General features: G+C 40.2%; 1 long non-coding RNA gene across 1 annotated transcript in view; it reads right to left on the bottom strand.

Moving 5' to 3' along the window:
• Nucleotides 1–14,698, bottom strand: part of LOC122806853 — a 128,804-nt gene extending 114,106 nt beyond the window's left edge. The window contains exon 1 of the long non-coding RNA XR_006365565.1: nt 14,520–14,698. This is a non-coding gene — a long non-coding RNA (uncharacterized LOC122806853). The remainder of the gene's footprint in view (nt 1–14,519) is intronic.
• Between the last annotated feature and the right edge of the window lie 4,145 nt (nt 14,699–18,843).

Consider the following 18,843-nt stretch of genomic DNA (forward strand, 5'->3'; position numbering starts at 1 on the left):
CAAACCATATAAAACTAAGCCAACCTTGTTACTTGCTTTATGAATCAAAATAAAAGGTTTTTGGTTAATGCATTAAGTGGTCTGTAATATATGAGTGTATTGCTATTGATTGAAATAACCAAATCCTGATGTTTATAAATTTGACACTGAAAAGTTGAGTTTGCAAATGCCAACACATTACTACGCACGTGCTGATCTACATTCTTGGTGCATGCAAAAACATAAAATACAAAAATAGTTTAAAACATTGTTTTTGCAGGAGAAAGAAGCCTTCCTACACCCTCATATGGGGGGCTGCTCCTGCACACTCCTTCCAGTTACATATACTAACTCTGAGATCGCACACAATCTTAGAGATAGGGCATATATCCTAACCCAAGAATGTGCAATCTTGCACATCTGAGTAGCTGTTTAGTCAACTATTTTTTTTTTCAGCTAAACAGATGTTAACCAAAGGAAGAGTTGACCAACTTCATATAGACAGATATATATATATATAGCTGTGTTTAAGGTCAAGGATCCTCTTTGTGAGGTACTTTTGCAGCCTGTCCAGCTGTTACAGGTGTTTAGTGAGGTACATGCCAAACGGGACATTGCACTCAATGATTGGCCTAATGAGGGAAGAGTAGAGGGAGACAATGACCTCTTTCTTCCTGGATGCAAAACCCTTAGTAATGAGATGTGAAACATAGAAAGACTTTCTGACCACAGTGGCAATATGGTGGTCAAAAGAGAGGTTGCTGTCACCCTATGTTTCCAGATCTCTTATAATGCCTTCTGTGTTCAGTGGACTACCATCGATGTGGTAATTCATGGGAACTGTTTTTTTCCCAAAGGGGATGACAACATACTTTTTGGCATTGAGCTCAAGGTCATGGTTCTGACATCAGTCGTTGGTCTCAGTGAGGCCTTTCAGTAGGATGTCAATATTACTTGGGGAGTTAATAATAGCTCCCAACTTGCAATCATCTGCAAACTTTGTCAGCTAGAGTCCCTTCCTGTTGGCCTGAACTTCAAAGAAGTAGATATCAAACAGGAGAGGACCCAGGACCAAACCCTGTAGGACTCAACTCATGACTGGTTGGCAGGCTGACTTGGAGTCAGCTACTTTCACACTGTGGGTTCTACCCGTGAGCCAGTTTGCATAGGAGTTGATGCCTAGCTTAGTGAGTTTTTCTATGCTTCCTGAGTGGGGAATGGTATCAAAAGCTTTGGCCAGATCAAGGTAGGCTGTATGAACCACCTTGCCTTCATCCACAGCTCTGCCAACTGACTCAAAGAAGTTGACCAAGTTTAGCAGGCATGATCTACTCTTCACAAAACCAAACTGTGTGGGATCCAGAGTTTGGAGAGCCCCTATATCCTTGTTTATTAGGTATTATAGCAATATCATTTTATTTTTTAATTTTTTTAAAAAAAACATGAATGTGTGGCATGGTGTGGAGCGCAGCAGTGCTAAGCGGTGCCAAGACACCTGCCAGACATCTAAAAATATAAACCAGATATATTTAATAAGTCTGTAAAGGTCAAGTGTTAGCATAGCTGAGTGGATTTGCGTGGCACGTCGCAGTGCTCAGCACTGCTTAAAGGTAGCTCAGAGGTATATATAAAGGTATAGCAAAGTATCACATATCCACATGGCTAAATGGTTAGAGTTACGGTCTCATGTGCAGTGGGTGCAGGGTTTGAATACATGAAAGAGCAAGTTAGCATTTTTGTTTGAAATAGAAAGCATGGAAATTATTTTTAAATACTAGCCTGCTGCACCCAGCTAACCTGTGCTAAAACCTGCTAAGCCCTGCAAAGCACCGCATAAACACAATAATGGCTGAAATTGTTTATGCACTGCTTAACTCTGCTTAGCTGGTTTGCACACTGCTAAGGACTACTAAGCATATGGGTTTTAGCACTACTCAGCTTAGCTATGCTGGTTTGTGTACGGCTAAGTGACGCATTGCATTTTTAAATATTGCCCAATGGTGTGTAAGGTGGAAAAACAAGCTATATTAAGCCCAATAGGCAAGAATACAGCATAATCCATTGGAGCTCTGTCTCTGAAGGATACAATGGCAAGCGTTGAAGAGGGTTCGCACTTTTGGGCTCAGCTGTGGGGCATTCAGGAATCCAGGGTCATGGTCAGACTCCTTGTTAAAACACATAAGGGCTGGCTGAAGCAGGGAGGTTACCAGGGCTCAGAGTGCAAGCAGGAGGCATGGGACTAGCTGCAAAGGACCTCACCAGTGCAACTGGTATCCCTGACACAGGTGAGTAGTGTCATCACCACCATGATGACCTGAAAAGATGGAAGGGTGCTTTCTTAGACACTTGGTTAACAGAAATTCCGGGCTGTGAATGTCCCACACATATGTAAGTCCTATTACCTGTATTTCCCTAATATCTAATCTTGAATGTCTGCTAAACTGGTATGCATAATGGTGTGCTTATCTCCCAACAGCTTCAGAGGAGAGGGCTCACAACATTGAGGCACATGCCAGGCACATGGCTGGGTTGCGCTGTGAGTGTGGTGAGTACAGATGTATTTTGCTATCTATAGTCAAATAAGCAATACAGAGTAAAGCATTAACTCTGATTATATACAGTAAAGATTATATTGCAATGAATGTGGATTTACACCTGTACTGCAAGAAGTGCATACTGCCAACTGCAGTGCCATAAGCAGTGAAGACTAAAGCATTAACCATAATAAAGTATATGCAATAAAAGTTTGTACTGCAATAATTGTGGAAATACAGTTGTGTTGCAACACCTGCATAATGACAACTTTTGTACAATAAAAACATGAAATTATACCAGTAACTGATTGAAGGTTTCTCTACTACAGTCTGTTGTGCAGTGACTGTGGACGTGGGGATATTTTGCAAGATATCAATCACTAAAACTCTCTGCAATAAAAATATTAAATAGTATCAGTACCTGCATGAAGGTATATCTAATAAAGTCTGTTGTGCAATAGGGCTGTTTTGCATGCAATCAATTATTAAAACTGTTCTGCAATAAAAACACAAAATAGTATCAGTGCCTGCATGAAGTTATGTCTAATAAAGTCTGTTGTGCAGTAGGGCTGCTTTGCATTAAAGTCAATTATTAAAACTGTTCTGCAATTACAACACCAAATAGTATCAGTACCTGCATGAAGGCATATCTACTAAAGCCTGTTATGCAATGAGTGTTGGTTCAGAGTTGTTTTGTAAGAAATGACTTATGACAGCTGGTCTCCAATAACACATGGACCAATAGCAATAACAGGAAGGTAAATCATGTACAGCTGGTTTGTCTTGTTTTCACCATTGCACGTCAGCTACAAGCATTCAAGCTGGGAGGTACGGTGCTGCAGCCAGGTATAACAGTGTACTTGTCGTAGACTGCAAAAAATAACCCATAACTGGATATTGTTTGTTGACTTCACAGATATTTCAACACACTAACAATGCATTGTGTACATCTGAATTCTATGCAGTAATGTGTACATCTGAATTCTATGCAGTAATGTATACTTTACCTAGTATCTCTGTCATGCTTGAATGTCATGCATCTGTGTTCAACTGCCACTGCAGTCAAGTATAAAACTGTACCACTATTAGCAAGCCATATTGTGGTGCCAGGTGAGCTCTAGGCAAATATCAGTCAATCAGTAAATATCAGTGACTCAGTAGCTCAGTTTGCTAAATGCTGTGTATTTATTACATTATTGCCACACACAGACCAGGGTTTGAATCTAGTGCTATGTAGATCTAAATATTGTAGTATCAGTCATGTAATGTTTACAGATATTCTCTTCACAGGAACTACAGGTAAATGGGTGAGGTACCCCATATCATGACTACATTATTGTGTGTTTACATGTCACAGACTGTTACATTCATTACCAGGAATGTGAAAATACAGCATAAAATGCATGAAATAAGTGTAATAATAATAAAATAAAAGAAAAGAAATTAAATGTGTAAGCTTTGGTATGGCTACATGCCTGGGGTGTGTGTTAAAGGGTGCTACAGTCAATTAATACATTTGATGCAGATGTCCTCTGCAGTCACTACTATTGGGTTCTATCCCCATGCCTGGCAACCATGGCATGATATTTGTTTACTGTCTGTACTGTACACACACATCTCACACATGTCACTCCATCATGGAATGTTACTGTTGCATAATCCTTCTGTCACAGATGTATCATTGACATGATTATGGAAATCGCAAAGTAACACTACATCAGCCCAAAGTACACCTTGGTAGTTATATAGGTACACCTGATGTGCAAGTGTTCTGCATAGTTGTGTACCCGCAGTTGTTACTGCTTGGCCCATACTGTCCCATGTGGATTGTTTGAGAGGTATGTACATGCTACAGCCGCTATAGGGCACTTTCACACATAAATAAAGGATAGACCTATAGAGTAGATAGCAGTACTGTTGTCAACTATATAGCCTATAATGGCAGTAATGGACTGTATTTCTCTCTCTCCCCACCCTTTATCTTCAAATATTTATTATTGTTATGCATTGGTTATGGTTTACTATTAATATATGATGTTATTCCATAAACTTTATTTTGGGGCATGTGTTTTATTATTATGTATTACAATGGCTGCATATTAACATATCTTGTTGAATTACCTATTCTGTTGGCCATACACCTTAACTGTTACTGGCATGCTGTTAACATACTGACTGTTCTGTTATTCGTTGTTGTGTTTCACATAATATGCATTGACATGTAATTGGGTTATTTCCAATGTTCTGACATGCTGTTATTACTAACAATGGCTTTGTTCACAACTAACCTAAATGTATTGCTTCACCTCCATAAACACAGCACATTAGTGTAGGCCAGTTCCTGCTAATCTGCCTACCCTACCTCAGCTGGCTGTAGCATCTGGGACCCAGGCCAATGGTGCCCCCTCTGCTGGCCCTTCACCACCTTCAGGGGGAATCAACTCAGGGGACAAGGCCTGTTCCCCCCTGGAAGCAGTGTCAGAGGGTGGTAGTCACCCAGGATCAACTACCAGTCATGGTGCAAAGGATTGTTTATAGGAGCTATAAACATTGCCTGTGCCAGACTGAGGGCAGACTCGACAACCTGATGGGGCTGGGTGGCCCTGACACCCAGCTTCCAGCACAGCCATCTTCAGAGCAGTGAAGGAACAGTATATACTGCCCATGGGTGTGGAACACAGTCACACTGCTGCCATCTAAAGGCACATGCACTTTGGATTGCACAACATCCTCCCCATCCAAGGTGTTTACCCCCTCATGTTTTACACGTTGTGCCTGTCTGCTGTCTTGTCTGTCTTGTCTGTCTGCATTTGCATCGTCACCTACCCAACTTACCTTTTCACACATGCCTATATCCCTGCCCCAACAGTCCACTCTCGCCTTATTTAAAAAAAAAAGAAAAAAAAAAAATGGGCACCTGTCAAAAAATATATATATATCACCCCATGCATAGCTTTCCATTCTGTACACGTGTCCACTGGACACAATTAATTTGGTCCAACTGGCTTGACAACACATTTATGTTGTTCTCAACCCACTCTCTGGGGTTTGAGAGTCCAAATTCATCCACAAAATCTGTCAAACTGTACAGCTTTTGCCATAGAAGAAATGGAAAGCTATGCTCCTTCCCTAAGTCTGTCTTGCACATCTCTACCTGCCTTTCACTATGTTTTTCCTCCTGCTTTTCCCCATTTCACCACTGTCCTATCATCCCCTTTTTCTTTTCTTTTTTAAATTTTTAGTGTGGGTTTGTGTAGTACTAAGCAGGGCACTGAGATGCAGAGCATTGCCCAGCACCATGCAAACCCACTTAAATGAGCTTTAAAGTGCCTTAATGATCCAATGTGTTTCTCACAGTGTTAGACATATGTATAAAATAATCCCCCTGCCATGTTTTGAACCTGCGTCCCTATCAACTACAGCACTAACCTACTAGGCCACACAGACCTTAAATAAAGGAGGTGTTTCCAGCAATACATACTGATTGCCACTGACAGACTGAAATCAAACCTAATGTGACAGATGGGAGGGTATCTGTGACTCTGATGCAGAAATACATGAGAAGACAGCCACATAAACAATAATGGGAGTATGTGAAGCCTGAGATAGCAGGTAAATGCTTGCTTTTACCTGCAACATCTTCAAACACACATGCTAAGGTGTCAGTAGTAGAGTACATATGTACAAATGGGACCCTGCTGCAGGACATCTGCCTTTGAAACACATGCACATACTGATGGATGCAGACATGTGTCACAGCCTGTATGTCAGAACATATATCTAGCAAACACACCTGCTGCAGCACTGACTCAGTAGCTCAGTCTGTTTAATGCCTTGTATACAGACAGTTTTGGCACACACATTCCTGGGTTTGAATCCAGTGTGTTGTACTTCAATTACATTGTTGTGAACACAACAAGTAATGACTGAGTCATGCAATTTTAATCCTCATAGGTTACTCCTATTGAATTATCAGCTACCCAGTTTTGCAAGTTACAGGCCTACAGGTAGGGACACACTGCAAAAATTCATATAGCCTAACTAGCTCACCTACTACTCTGATATTGGCACTGCTGCATAACAGATGTACCTTAAGCACATGCCCTGATTGGACTGTAATGATTACACATACCCTGGCTCTGCTGTAACAGCAGAGCTGCCACACCTGCCACAGTTACACATACAGCTTGCAGGCCTCCAAAGTGTTCACACTCCCCCCATTGTGTCCTAGGCAGCAGCAGCAGCTGCACCCTGGAGCATGCATGACTGTATGTTAAGGTAGCTGCTACAGACTGACCATTCCTCCCAACCCCCTATAACAAGGGATCCGGGCAAAGCCATACATAAAGGCAGGGCAAAGACCCAGAAATTGGTACATGTTTCACAGTTTGCCCTTACAAGGATATTAAGTTAATAGGAGCTACTGCATTACCATGCATATTCTGATGGTTATGAAGTGTGACACTCATCTCTCTCACCCTTCTGACCTCAACCCACAATGTTTGCCAGTGACCTATCAGATGACCACACTGTCATGGGACATTGACCAAACATATGAGACAAAATTATGGACATACTTCATATATCTCTACAGTGGACAGTATTTGTATGTACCCTCTGCAATGCTGTAGTCTCCACACCTTAGTAATGTCCATCTCAAAAACTAAGGAAGGGGCCAGTGCCTACATGAAGGCCTTATATATTGCAATGTGATGCCATGTCATTGGCCAATGATAGTACAATTCAGCTGTTCTGGATGCAATTAGCAATTCTGAGCCACAAACTGGTGCACAGGTAATTACCTGTTAATGAGCATTACCTGCAAAAGGTAACTGCTTATGGTGAACAGGTCAGTATTTGGTTTTGCTCACACAGACACCATATGTGCAAAGCATTTGCAGAGGAACACTTCAATAAAAGGAATACATCAGTCTACCAGGTATGTACTACATCTCCTCATAAAAAGGGATGTGGATGAGAGGATGGAGGTATGGGGAATAGGGATTAAAATAGTAGGCTTGTATTAGATCTATGATAATGACATGCCAGTGATAGTCTGCTGTCTAACACCTATAGGCATGCCTCTCAATTGTCCCTGCTTTGAATCACATGTCTGCTCTGTCCCTGTCCATCCATTCTACAATGGTGGGCTGCTGTAGTAAAGATAGTGGATTACACATAAGACATAGTGACAGTAAGGTATGCCAGTATATGTGCATGGATCCCTAGGTGCATATGTGTAGAGCACTGTGTCAAGGACAACGGGGACAGTCAGCGTCATTATGCTTTCATAGCCTGTGACACACTCTACTACCCTTGCTACATGTCACCTGGGTAGACTGCATGCACAACTGTAGATGGTGGTGGGCATTGTCCTGTCTGACCAGCCTTGAAGTATATTTATGTAAATAGAGACACCTCCACCTTTATTCCCTGCCTGTATAGTAGCTGGACTAAATGTGTGAAAGGCATTATAACCCTACACTGTTGGTGTACTGTCCACAGCTTTAAACCATGTCTCAGAGACCGCACAGACAACAGCATTCTCTATGGTAAAGAGAGCTTCCAGGGAGTAGATTTTTCTGTATAGGCTCCTAGCACTGAGCAGTAATACCTTTAGATTTTCTTGGTTTTGATTTGCTATGTCGGAAGTACTTTCAGTTTGGTATTGCCCAAAAAATGCACTATGGGAGAAGACAATGTTTTAGCTAATATTTGAAAGCCTAGAAGGGAGAGTTGCAGACCATCCCTGTCAAAGCAGCATGGTCTGTTGACCATCTCCTTCCATGCTGACAAATATTGCACTCCCCTTAGAATGACACCAAAAACTAAGCCAATTATTAAAGTCAATCATCTTTTGTTCATATTGTGGCATCATCCTTGGAGAAGGTAAAATGTCACTCAGTGCTAGGCTTATACCAGCCTGAGATACATATTCCAAGAGCTGTATGATGTATCTATTCATATAGTCTAGGGAGGTACATCTCAGGTCATTTACTCCCACATGGACTATGATTGAGTCTTAATGGTAATTGTGATCCAGTGAACTGAGTGAATGTGCAATGTGGCGGATCATAGCCCCTGATAACCAACTGACCGTAACTTTCTCCTTACTCAGCCTGGTGAGTGGGACATCAGTGTGTCTCACAGTGGAGTATCCAATGACTAGGATGTTGGATTGTGTGGTGACTTCCCTTATGGGCTTAGAGGTAGATGCTCCATGAGATGTAGCTCTAAGTGTTGATGTGGGTGTTGCTTTGAAAGAGTGTGTTTGGGGCTGCTAAGGGTATTTCTTATGTGTACTTTATTTAGGAGGTCTTTGTGGTTTAGGAAAGTTATATGTAAGTGGCTCAGTATATGTGGTCTATATGTCTGCTTTGAATTGTGCTAATACAAATACTCTTGATAGAAACAAATTCATTTAAACCTGGAGGAACTAAGGCATTCAATTTCAACTGCCAAACAAGTTCCTTCTCCTCCAGTTTCAAATCCAATGGCCCTCCCCTGATATTATCTGAAATTTTTTCAATGACCAAATTCAAGTTTTAAATGAATTTGTTTCTATCAAGAGTATTTTGAAATTAAAAGCATTACTTAGATAGATTTATATTTTTGGATTTTGTTGCATATTTATTTTAATATACAATGTATTTCTTTATATGTAACATCGGTGAACTATGTAGTTATATGTAGTTATTTGTATATGTTTTATTTTATATATGGGTTGCCCCTTGTGAGAAAGTGTTTTGGCACTTTAAAATGAGGCTTGTTTTTTTTAAAGAAAATGATGTCATGATAAGTAATTGTATTTAAGTGTACTTGTGTGTTTTTTAAACTGTCTGAAGAAGTTTACTTATTTCAGTAAATGAAAGCGCTTACTGTTTCACTGTTTTTGGAGTATCTGGTGTGGTCTTTTTCCATTCATTTGTTTAATGTTCCATAAATTCCTTAATACCATACAACATGTGGGGAAGCTTATGTGGTTTCTATGTAACATAGAGAAGGTAGACATTTCCCATTTTCTGTGGGGTTCATAGACTTCAAATCATATTGAAATAAAGGTCCAACCTGGTGACCTAAGAAGAAGGCATGTGAACTATAAACAGTAACACTCCATTAAATGACAGGTGGTCTGAAATGCACAAAGTATCATCAATAATGTATCTGCAGTCAACACAGGCAGTTACCATAACTCTCACATATGGCAAACATATGACCTACACACGTGGTTTGTCATGAGTAACTTCTCCAACAGGCATGTTATTGGTGATGTCAGATATACTGTGGAGTACACCCTAGGACCAAGACATGCATGGTAGGTGAAAGGCCACCCCATGCAAGCTACTTCCCATAACAGCTGTCAGAAGTTGTCAGTAGCAGGAACTTCATGGGTAACACCCATGAATTTACCAAGAATGATACTGCAGTACAAGGACAAAATGATTGACTTCAACAACTGGCTAAGGTTCTGGTGTTATTCTAAGGGGATCCAGTATCTGTCTGCCTGGGATGACATGGTCGTCAGACCATGATGCTTTGCCAGAGATGGCCTGCACCTGTCGCCCCTGGGATTCCAGATACTGGCTAAAGGTCTTGCCTCCCCTATAGTGCCTTTTTTAGGCAAGGTTCAAATGACAAATTCACCACTGTAACAGGAATGGGCAAGCAAAAACTGAGGGTAATGCTACCCAATGCTAGAAGTCTAAATCTCAAAATGGACTCACCCAAGGTATTCCTTAAAATGGAGAACATCGATATCTGTTCAGAGACTGAGACCTGGTTCAAGGCTCTAGAGAGCATCCCTGCATTACCAGGTTATAACTCATACCACACTTTTCAGCCATCTAACCTGGAACAGAACACCAAAGGCGGAGATGTGTCCATATTCATTAAGGATATCCACACCTCCAGGCTAGTTATGCAGCATAATGCAGCCGAGGTTATCCAAGTGCAACTAACTCTGGGCAAAACTGCAATCCAAATTGTAGCTTGCTACATATTCCTGACCATGCCCCAGGATTCAACCAAACACCCTAATAATCGGTGATTTCAACTATTCCACCATTAACTGGGAAAATAACTCATATACCAACTCCTTCACTCAACGCTTTCTGGAATTCATAAATTCCACTGCCCTGGGTCAACTTATCCACACCCCCACCAGGGGCAACAATATCCTAGAAATGGTCATTACCAACCTGAGTGACTGGTGTTCCACACCACAAGTCAACTCCTTATTGGTCAGATCTGACCATAAGCTAATCACCTTAGATATCCGCATCCCACCACCACCCACCATTAAGGAAGCCACAGTAAAAATTTCTCCAAAGCCAACTTCATGCTTCTTAAGACAGAAGTAGTGAACTTCATGACACCCATGCAGATGGGCAATACAGTTACGACTGCTGAATCCTACACAAATGCACTCTATAAGCACTTACACAAGTGCATGGATCGTACTATCCCAAACAGAACCAAGACGCTATCCTCCAAAAAAAGGAAGCCAAACTGGTGGTCCCCTGCCATAAACAAACTCTACAACAGAAGGAAGATACTGTTGCAAAAAAGAGTAAAAATCCCATGAGTGTAGGAGCTCCCTGCTCAGCCTCAGTAAGCAGCTGAGATCCCTTATAAGATCCTCCAAAGCTAGCTACGAAAATAAAATCACCACTGATTCTAAAAGCAACCACAAAGCATTCTATAGCTATGTCAAGAATCTCAATGGCTACACCCAGATCCGCTCTGAGTTACAGCACAATGGCATGAAAATTATAGAACCAATTGATATTGCCAACATCCTGCCAGATAAGTTCATTGCTACCTTTACCCCCCTCTCACCCCCTAAAGGGCCCATATCTATACAAGAAGAATGCAGAGTCCCTGTCATCACATCTATGCAGGCAAAAACTGCACTCTCTAAAACCAAAAACACAGCATCCATGGGACTGGACAACATCCCAGGCTGCATTTTACATGAATTTAAGAACAAACTGGCTCCCCACCTAAGCACCATGTTCAATCATAGTCTCACGTTAGGCTTTGTGCCCACTGAATGGCACACAGCAACAGTTATCCCACTCCACAAAGGGTGAGCCACCACTGATCCTGGGAACTATTGCCCTATTAGCCAGATGAGCCTGGTCTGCAAGGCCATGGGACTCGTATCATCATGGAACTCATAAACAAAGACATTGGTAACCTCCAAACTCTGGACCCCACCCAGTTTGGGTTTGTGAAAGTCAGATCATGCCTTCTGAACCTGATCGACTTCTTTGAGGCAGTCACCAAAGCAGTAGACGAGGGTAAGGTGGTTCACACAGCCTATCTTGACCTCGCCAAGGCTTTCGACACCATCCCCCATTCTGGAATTATAACTAAACTCACTAAACTAGGTACAAATCTCTACTTCACAAGATGGGTTGCTAACTGGCTCACTGACAGAACCCACACTGTAAAAGTTGCAGACTCCAAATCTGACTTCCAGCCAGTGACAAGTGGAGTACCACAGGGTTCAGTCCTGGGACCTCTCCTGTTTGGTATCTACTACTCTGAAGTACAGGCTAACACTGAAGGCCTCTGACTAACAAAGTTCGCAGATGACTGCAAACTAGGAACCATAGCTGAGTCCCCAAATGATGTGGACATCCTATGGAAGGGCCTCACTGTGACAGATGTCTGGTGTCAGAGGCATGGCCTCAAGCTCAATGCCAAAAAGTGCATTGTCATCCCCTTTGGTAAAAACTCTGTACCCATGAACTCCCACATAAATGGCAGTTTATTTAATGCCGAATGTGTGATAAGAGACCTTGGGACCCAGGTGAACAGTAGTCTCTCCTTTGATAATCACATTGCCACAGTAGTCAGGAAATCCTTCTATGTGGCACACCTCACCACAAAAGGGTTCTCATCCAGAAAAAAAAGAGGTCATTGCTCCCCTCTACTCAGCACTCAATTGACACATTATACAGTACAATGCCCCTTTTGGAATGTACCTCACAAGACATCTGCAGCTGGAAAGGCCACAGAAGTACCTCACAAAGAGGATTACTGGCCTCAAACAGATGCCCTACACTAACCATCTCAAAAAAATCCAGCAAAGGCCAAACACACTCTGGCTAGGCTTATAAATGTCCTAGGGCAGATAACCTAGTATCAGCCTATGAACTTATGAACCTATTTACTCTGTAGCATATCACCTACTCCGAGGAGATATCTGCCTAACATATAAAGCTATGTTAAACCCAGAGCTGTTAGACATGCTACACCTAAAGAAATCCCAATCCCTCCGAGCTACATGCTCTAGGGACCTAAACCTTGTCACCACAATAAACAGGACATGCTCAAGGGATAGATTTCTGTCCCATAGACTTCCTATACTCTGGAATAAGCTACCCATCTATGTCAAGCAAAGTTCCTCATTAGCACTCTTCAAGAAAAATCTTGATGAGTTGATGGGAAATAGGAAATGCACCCCAGGGATCACTTCTGTGTCTCTGCTCAACAGGCACACACAAAATTAACTTTTTTGGGTGACATAAGCCAGGGAACATTGTTGGCTAGGCTTACTTAGGCCCTTGGGCATATAGCCTAGTACCTACCTATGAACCTATGAACACCAATGCCCTAGGTAGATGTAGCCATGCTTTGTGACCACATACACAATTACAAGATATGTTACAGCTGTGATTGCCATGTACCTGTGGGCACCCTCTACTGCCTGTAAAGTACATCCATACCTGATGTTGTTGTTGTGGGTGGGCTGGCAGTGCATCACTTGACTGTGGACATTGATATCTATGATTCCTACTACCGGTGGAGGTAGACCTGAATCAGCTCGATGTATTATACCTCACATGTTGCCTGTAAGCCTGGGAGGAGCTGCCTTGCATCAGTGTATGATCAATTCCATGAAAAATATCACACATACTGGACATGCACTCCAGGAAGTCATCATGCATTCCCTGCATTTTCTTTATCAACACTGCAAAGGTTGTGATGCTGTATCTTTATGATGGCCCTGCATGTACATTGGGTCACACCCATCAACTCAGATCAAGGACAGGATGGTACCTGTGCCTTTGATGTGCACCAGTATGTGCACCCATGTCATCACCCCCCCAACTTATGAGACTTATGGCAGACATTGATCCCTGGCTCATAGGTGAATTGCTCGCTTTCCTTACTATGAGTGTCCACAGTAACCTGCCCTCACTATGTGGTGTATTTTTTGTGTGCCCATGGGTAAAGAGAATGTGTCCATGATGTCGGCACAGGATCTGGTCTGTACACTTTCTGACTCCAACATATAACCTGTGCATCCTGACCGCGCCAACTGCTTACTGCCATTATCATAGAGATGAGATGAGTCTCCAAAATCAGGCAGTAAAATTTTTATGATGTTGGTGCTAAACAAATAATCACCTGTGAACACAGCAAAGCACAAATTCCCGTATGAGTTTAACCCATCACTTCTACCTTATTCCTAGTGCAGATTTCATTACCAACAAAACTGCATAATATATTACCTTGTATAGGTTCCTATGGCATACATATCTCTATTGAGAGAGCACATAGGGCTCTTAGACCATCACCAGTTGTAACTAGACCAAGAATTGTATATGCCAAGATCCTTAGCTTTCTTCATGTTAACAAAATATTACTTGCTGCCAAAACAAAAAAATCTGTGGTTTGGAATGGCATGAGCATTACCATTGCTCAAGATCTACCATATCAAATTAAACTAGAGAGACAAAAGTTTGCCCCTTACTGTTCTTTCCTCATAACAAAACAAATCAGATTCCAAATGAAGTTCCCCAACACACTTACCTTTACAATGCAAGACCACAGATACTCATGCAACAACAAGGAAGAAGCAGCTACGACGATTTTTAAAGTATTTAAAACAAACCCAGGAAAAAACGCGTCTTAAAACCCAATAAACGCTAGTTATGCTCTCACTGCCACAAGCAAAAAGAAAAGAAGATCCTTCCACATAATCTAGATTACCTGCTTTGTATAATGCGCTTCTGCTAAGCTTCTTTTTCCCGTGATGATTTTCGACCGAGGGGCCCTGCTTTTTGCATCCGAAATCAAGTGCTGGTTCCTGGGTATGATCTTCACATAATCGTCAGTCTAAAATAGAAGCTCCAGCTCCCATCAGGCTAGGTGGTCAACACTAACCTTGAGTGAAGGTTGAATTCCCAAGGTGCAATGCTTCCTTAAAGCTACAGAGCCCAACTCTTCACAGTCCTGCACCAAAGGAGAATAAAAATGAAAGTGAAGAGTAAAAACAACTCAAGCAACCTGAGGATACAGCAAAACTTCATTGAGGAAGCAGGCTCACACTAATATGGACAAAATACTGGATATCTCACTATACAAAGGTACTTTAAAAACTACATGGTGACTATAATATAGGATAGGATGCTGAAGAAATCTAAGGGCTTAATACATTTAACGTTGTACTGTTTAAAGGGCAAATAGTGGAAATGCATAATATAGGTGGATCTTATGTCTGGTTGCATATTAGTCTCTGTTTATTCAGCTTAAAAAACAGAGGCGTTTTTTTTTTTTACATAGACATTAAGACAGCAACTTGTGGATTATAGTCACAACCAGATGGACACTCAGTTTTATCTATAGTACAAGCCATAAAAAAGAAGGGGAAGGAAAAGAAAAAAAGAAAAAAAATGTTATTTGTCCAGTTTTGATGAAAATATCCTGTTTCAAAATACTTTAACATTGTTCAAACCCTGTATGAATACAGAGTCCGAGAAAGGAGTTCTAGATAAATTAAGGGCTCATCAAAATACAGGATATAATACTTTCTACATGAATGTAAATATATAGTTAACTTAGCAATTTTCTCACTTTACTTTCAATGTGTGCTCTGCATGATGTTTCAAGCTACGGTACTAGGGATAGAATAGGTTTCTATGCTCTGCTGGTATTGGTTTAATGAACTGGGATACTGGATGAATAGGGATACCCCATGGTTAAACCCTAAAAAGAATTTCTATAGTCTCTATCTAACAATTGTGCTTCTAATAATAACTGGTATCCCAATCTCTTCTAGGGGAACAGAGGTAGTGGTTAGGCACTGGAATAAAGCTGGAAGAGTTTCTCATCTATATCTAATAATGTATGTATGTGTTTGGGGTCTTGCAGTGATACGGTTATTTAACAGTACAGTACATAGCTTCCGATTTGGTATTCAAGTTCTAAAGAAAAGATGTTGAAGTTAGCCTCATGGAATGTTAAAGGTTTACAAACAGATAATAAGAAAAAACTTTTCATGCATCTTGTCTATAAATCCAATCTAGACTTTATAATGATACAAGAAACACACCTACTAAAGGAGCAGTGGGTTCACACGGCAAATAAAAAATGGATCAAATCCATTATAGCAGTTGGTAATAACACCAATAAAGCAGGAGTTGCCATCATTATTAAAAATTCGTTCCAATACAATATTTTAAGACAAGATTCAGACCAGAAGGCAAATGGTGTTATTTTATAACCAAAATTGACAAAGTAGACAAACCAATCTTGATAGTAAATGTATATGCCCCTTGCTCCTCTCAACACAAATTTATTGTGGGCATCTATAAGTTAATAAACTCCTTCACAGAACACTACTACATCCTAGGGGGGGACTGCAACTCTATTCAAGACCCAAATATAGATAGAACAAACAAAAAAACTAAATTCAACTCACAGGCCACTACTGCCCTTTTCGAAATCAAAAATGATTTTAGACTTAGCGACCCACACCTCATTACTGTCCCTCACACAAATAGTAAAGGTTTTACCTTCTTTTCACAGTGTCATAAAACTTGGTCCAGACTGGATTTCTTCTTAGTCTCAGACACCCTATTACAATTTAAACTTTCACTAGACACAGAACCTAGATCTCTATCGGATCACTCGAAAATCACCCTTACAATAGATTAGGCACATTGCAACTCATGACATAACAATCATAGACTCTGGCACTTGAACCCTAACTTATTAGAAAAGCAAGATATTAGAAAAGAAATTGACTTAATACTGGACCAATGCATTTTAGCTATTGTAGATAACACCTTTCCGTTCGATATAACTTGGGCCACCACCAAGGTATTAATTAGAGGGATGTTACTCAATAAATACGCTTTCTATAAGAAAAATATTTTCACCAAAGAAAAAAGTATTAAGGATAAAATATCTAAACTTGAGCTTAGGCTGTAGCAGTCTTATTCCGTGGAGGTAGAGAACTCCATTAATCAACTTCAAGCTAAGTTACTAGCACTACAAGCAGAAAACGTATCATTTCAAGAAATAAAAACCCTAGCCAATTACTCACAGTGGGCCCAACTCCCCTCTAGATTCTTGGCAAGACTGTTGAATAGACATAAACCTAATCCACATATCTCGGAACTTATTTTTCAGCAAAACAGTTACTCTAACTCACATGATATAGTTAAGGTCTTCGAGAGAATATATGAAGATGTGTACAACCCTACCCCCAAAACATTCAATGAACAGGAACTACTTTTATTTATTAATTAACTAAACTTCCCCAGGCTAGAGGTACAAAAACAAACTTCTCTATCAGCTGAACTTACACAAGTGGACATCAAAACTATAATTAATAACCTAAAAAATAATAAGGCGCCGGGTCCTGATGGTTTCTCAGCCGAGTTCTACAAATGCTTTAGTTCTAAGATGTCGATCATACTACATCACCTATATAATCACATAATACAAGAGGGTAGCTCTGACCCACACCTAAATGCATCCAGAACCATATTAATACCTAAACCAAACAAGGACACGACCAACCCTAATAATTACAGGCCCATTTCTATTATTAATTTGGATATGAGAATTATGGCAGCAATTTTGGCTAATAGAACTAAGACTATAATTACAAAAATTATTTCCCCAGAACAATCTGGGTTTATCAATCAGAGACAAACAGTTGATCAAACTCTAACTCTTGAAGCAATGATATCTTTATCCCTAAAGAAACAAACACCTATCTACACCTTAGCTATAGACGCTTCTAAAGCATTTGATAGAATCATTAAGTCATTTCTGACCTTGATTCTGCAAAAATTTAACTTTCCTACACAGTTTATTCACTATATAAACACTTTACACAACAGAACATATACCACTCTACAAATTAATAAACTTAGCTCCAAAAAAATAAACATTAACAATAGGATTAGACAAGGATGCCCCCTATCACCTTTTCTATTCAACCTATATACTGAGCCCTTATTCTTACTAATAAAACAAAGAACATTTCATAATATACCCTCCTTTTTAACACTGAAATTTCTCTATCAGTATACGCAGACGACTTAAATATATATTATTCTCTTCCCAACACGGATCTTTACAAAATCAATAATTCAATAGAATTATTTTCAAAGTTCGCGAACTATAAGGTAAACTTGGATAAGACAACAATATTCCCGATTAATAACTATGCTCAATTCCCAACTGCAGGTACTATACCTAATATTAAAGTCAGTGACCACATACAATACCTAGGAATAGCATTCTATACCGATGCACATAATTACTATCAGGACAATGTGATTAAAACATGGAACACCATACAAAAAGACTTGGTAAGATGGACACAACTGAAACTCCCCCTTCTCTCTAGAGTAGCCATCATCAAAATGAATATCCTCCCCAGAATACTTTTTACATTTAACGCAACCAATACACTGATCCACAATAAAGTCTTCAATAACATCCAATCAAACCTCTCAAAATTAGTCTGGCATCCAAGACCCAGCAGGATAAGTTATCAAAAACTTATATATCCAAAGGACAAAGGTGGGGTGGGCTTGCCTGACTTTAAACTGTATTACGAAATTACCAAAGGTAGTAGACTAATTAATATTGCAAATTACAGGGAACAAATCAATATGTGGTGCCCAACCTGGTTGAAAGTATATCATAACTATGTTAAAACATTACAATTTAATCCCAAGGCCCTCCCATTTCTAAAGGGAATATCCAGAAGAAGATACAAAATACAAAACGACATATGGGAACAAATTAAAATAACACAAAACCTCTTCCAATCGCTAAATCTATTAACTGCTTTTTATACTTTCCAACCATTACACCTTAACCCCAATATTCAACTAAATGAAAAGATGATTGACCTGAATTCATACCCACTACTGAAAGAAAAGACAGTTTTAGACATTTATCTACTTAGGCAGGAATCTATAACTAATATTAGAAACAAACTTAATCTCCCGTTTAAATATACAATTATGATAAGACAACTGAAAGAAGTATGTTACAGATTTTGGAAGGA

The sequence above is a fragment of the Protopterus annectens genome, chromosome 1.part1 (assembly GCF_019279795.1).
Source record: "Protopterus annectens isolate FY-2018-M chromosome 1.part1, PAN1.0, whole genome shotgun sequence".
NCBI lineage: Eukaryota > Metazoa > Chordata > Ceratodontiformes > Protopteridae > Protopterus > Protopterus annectens.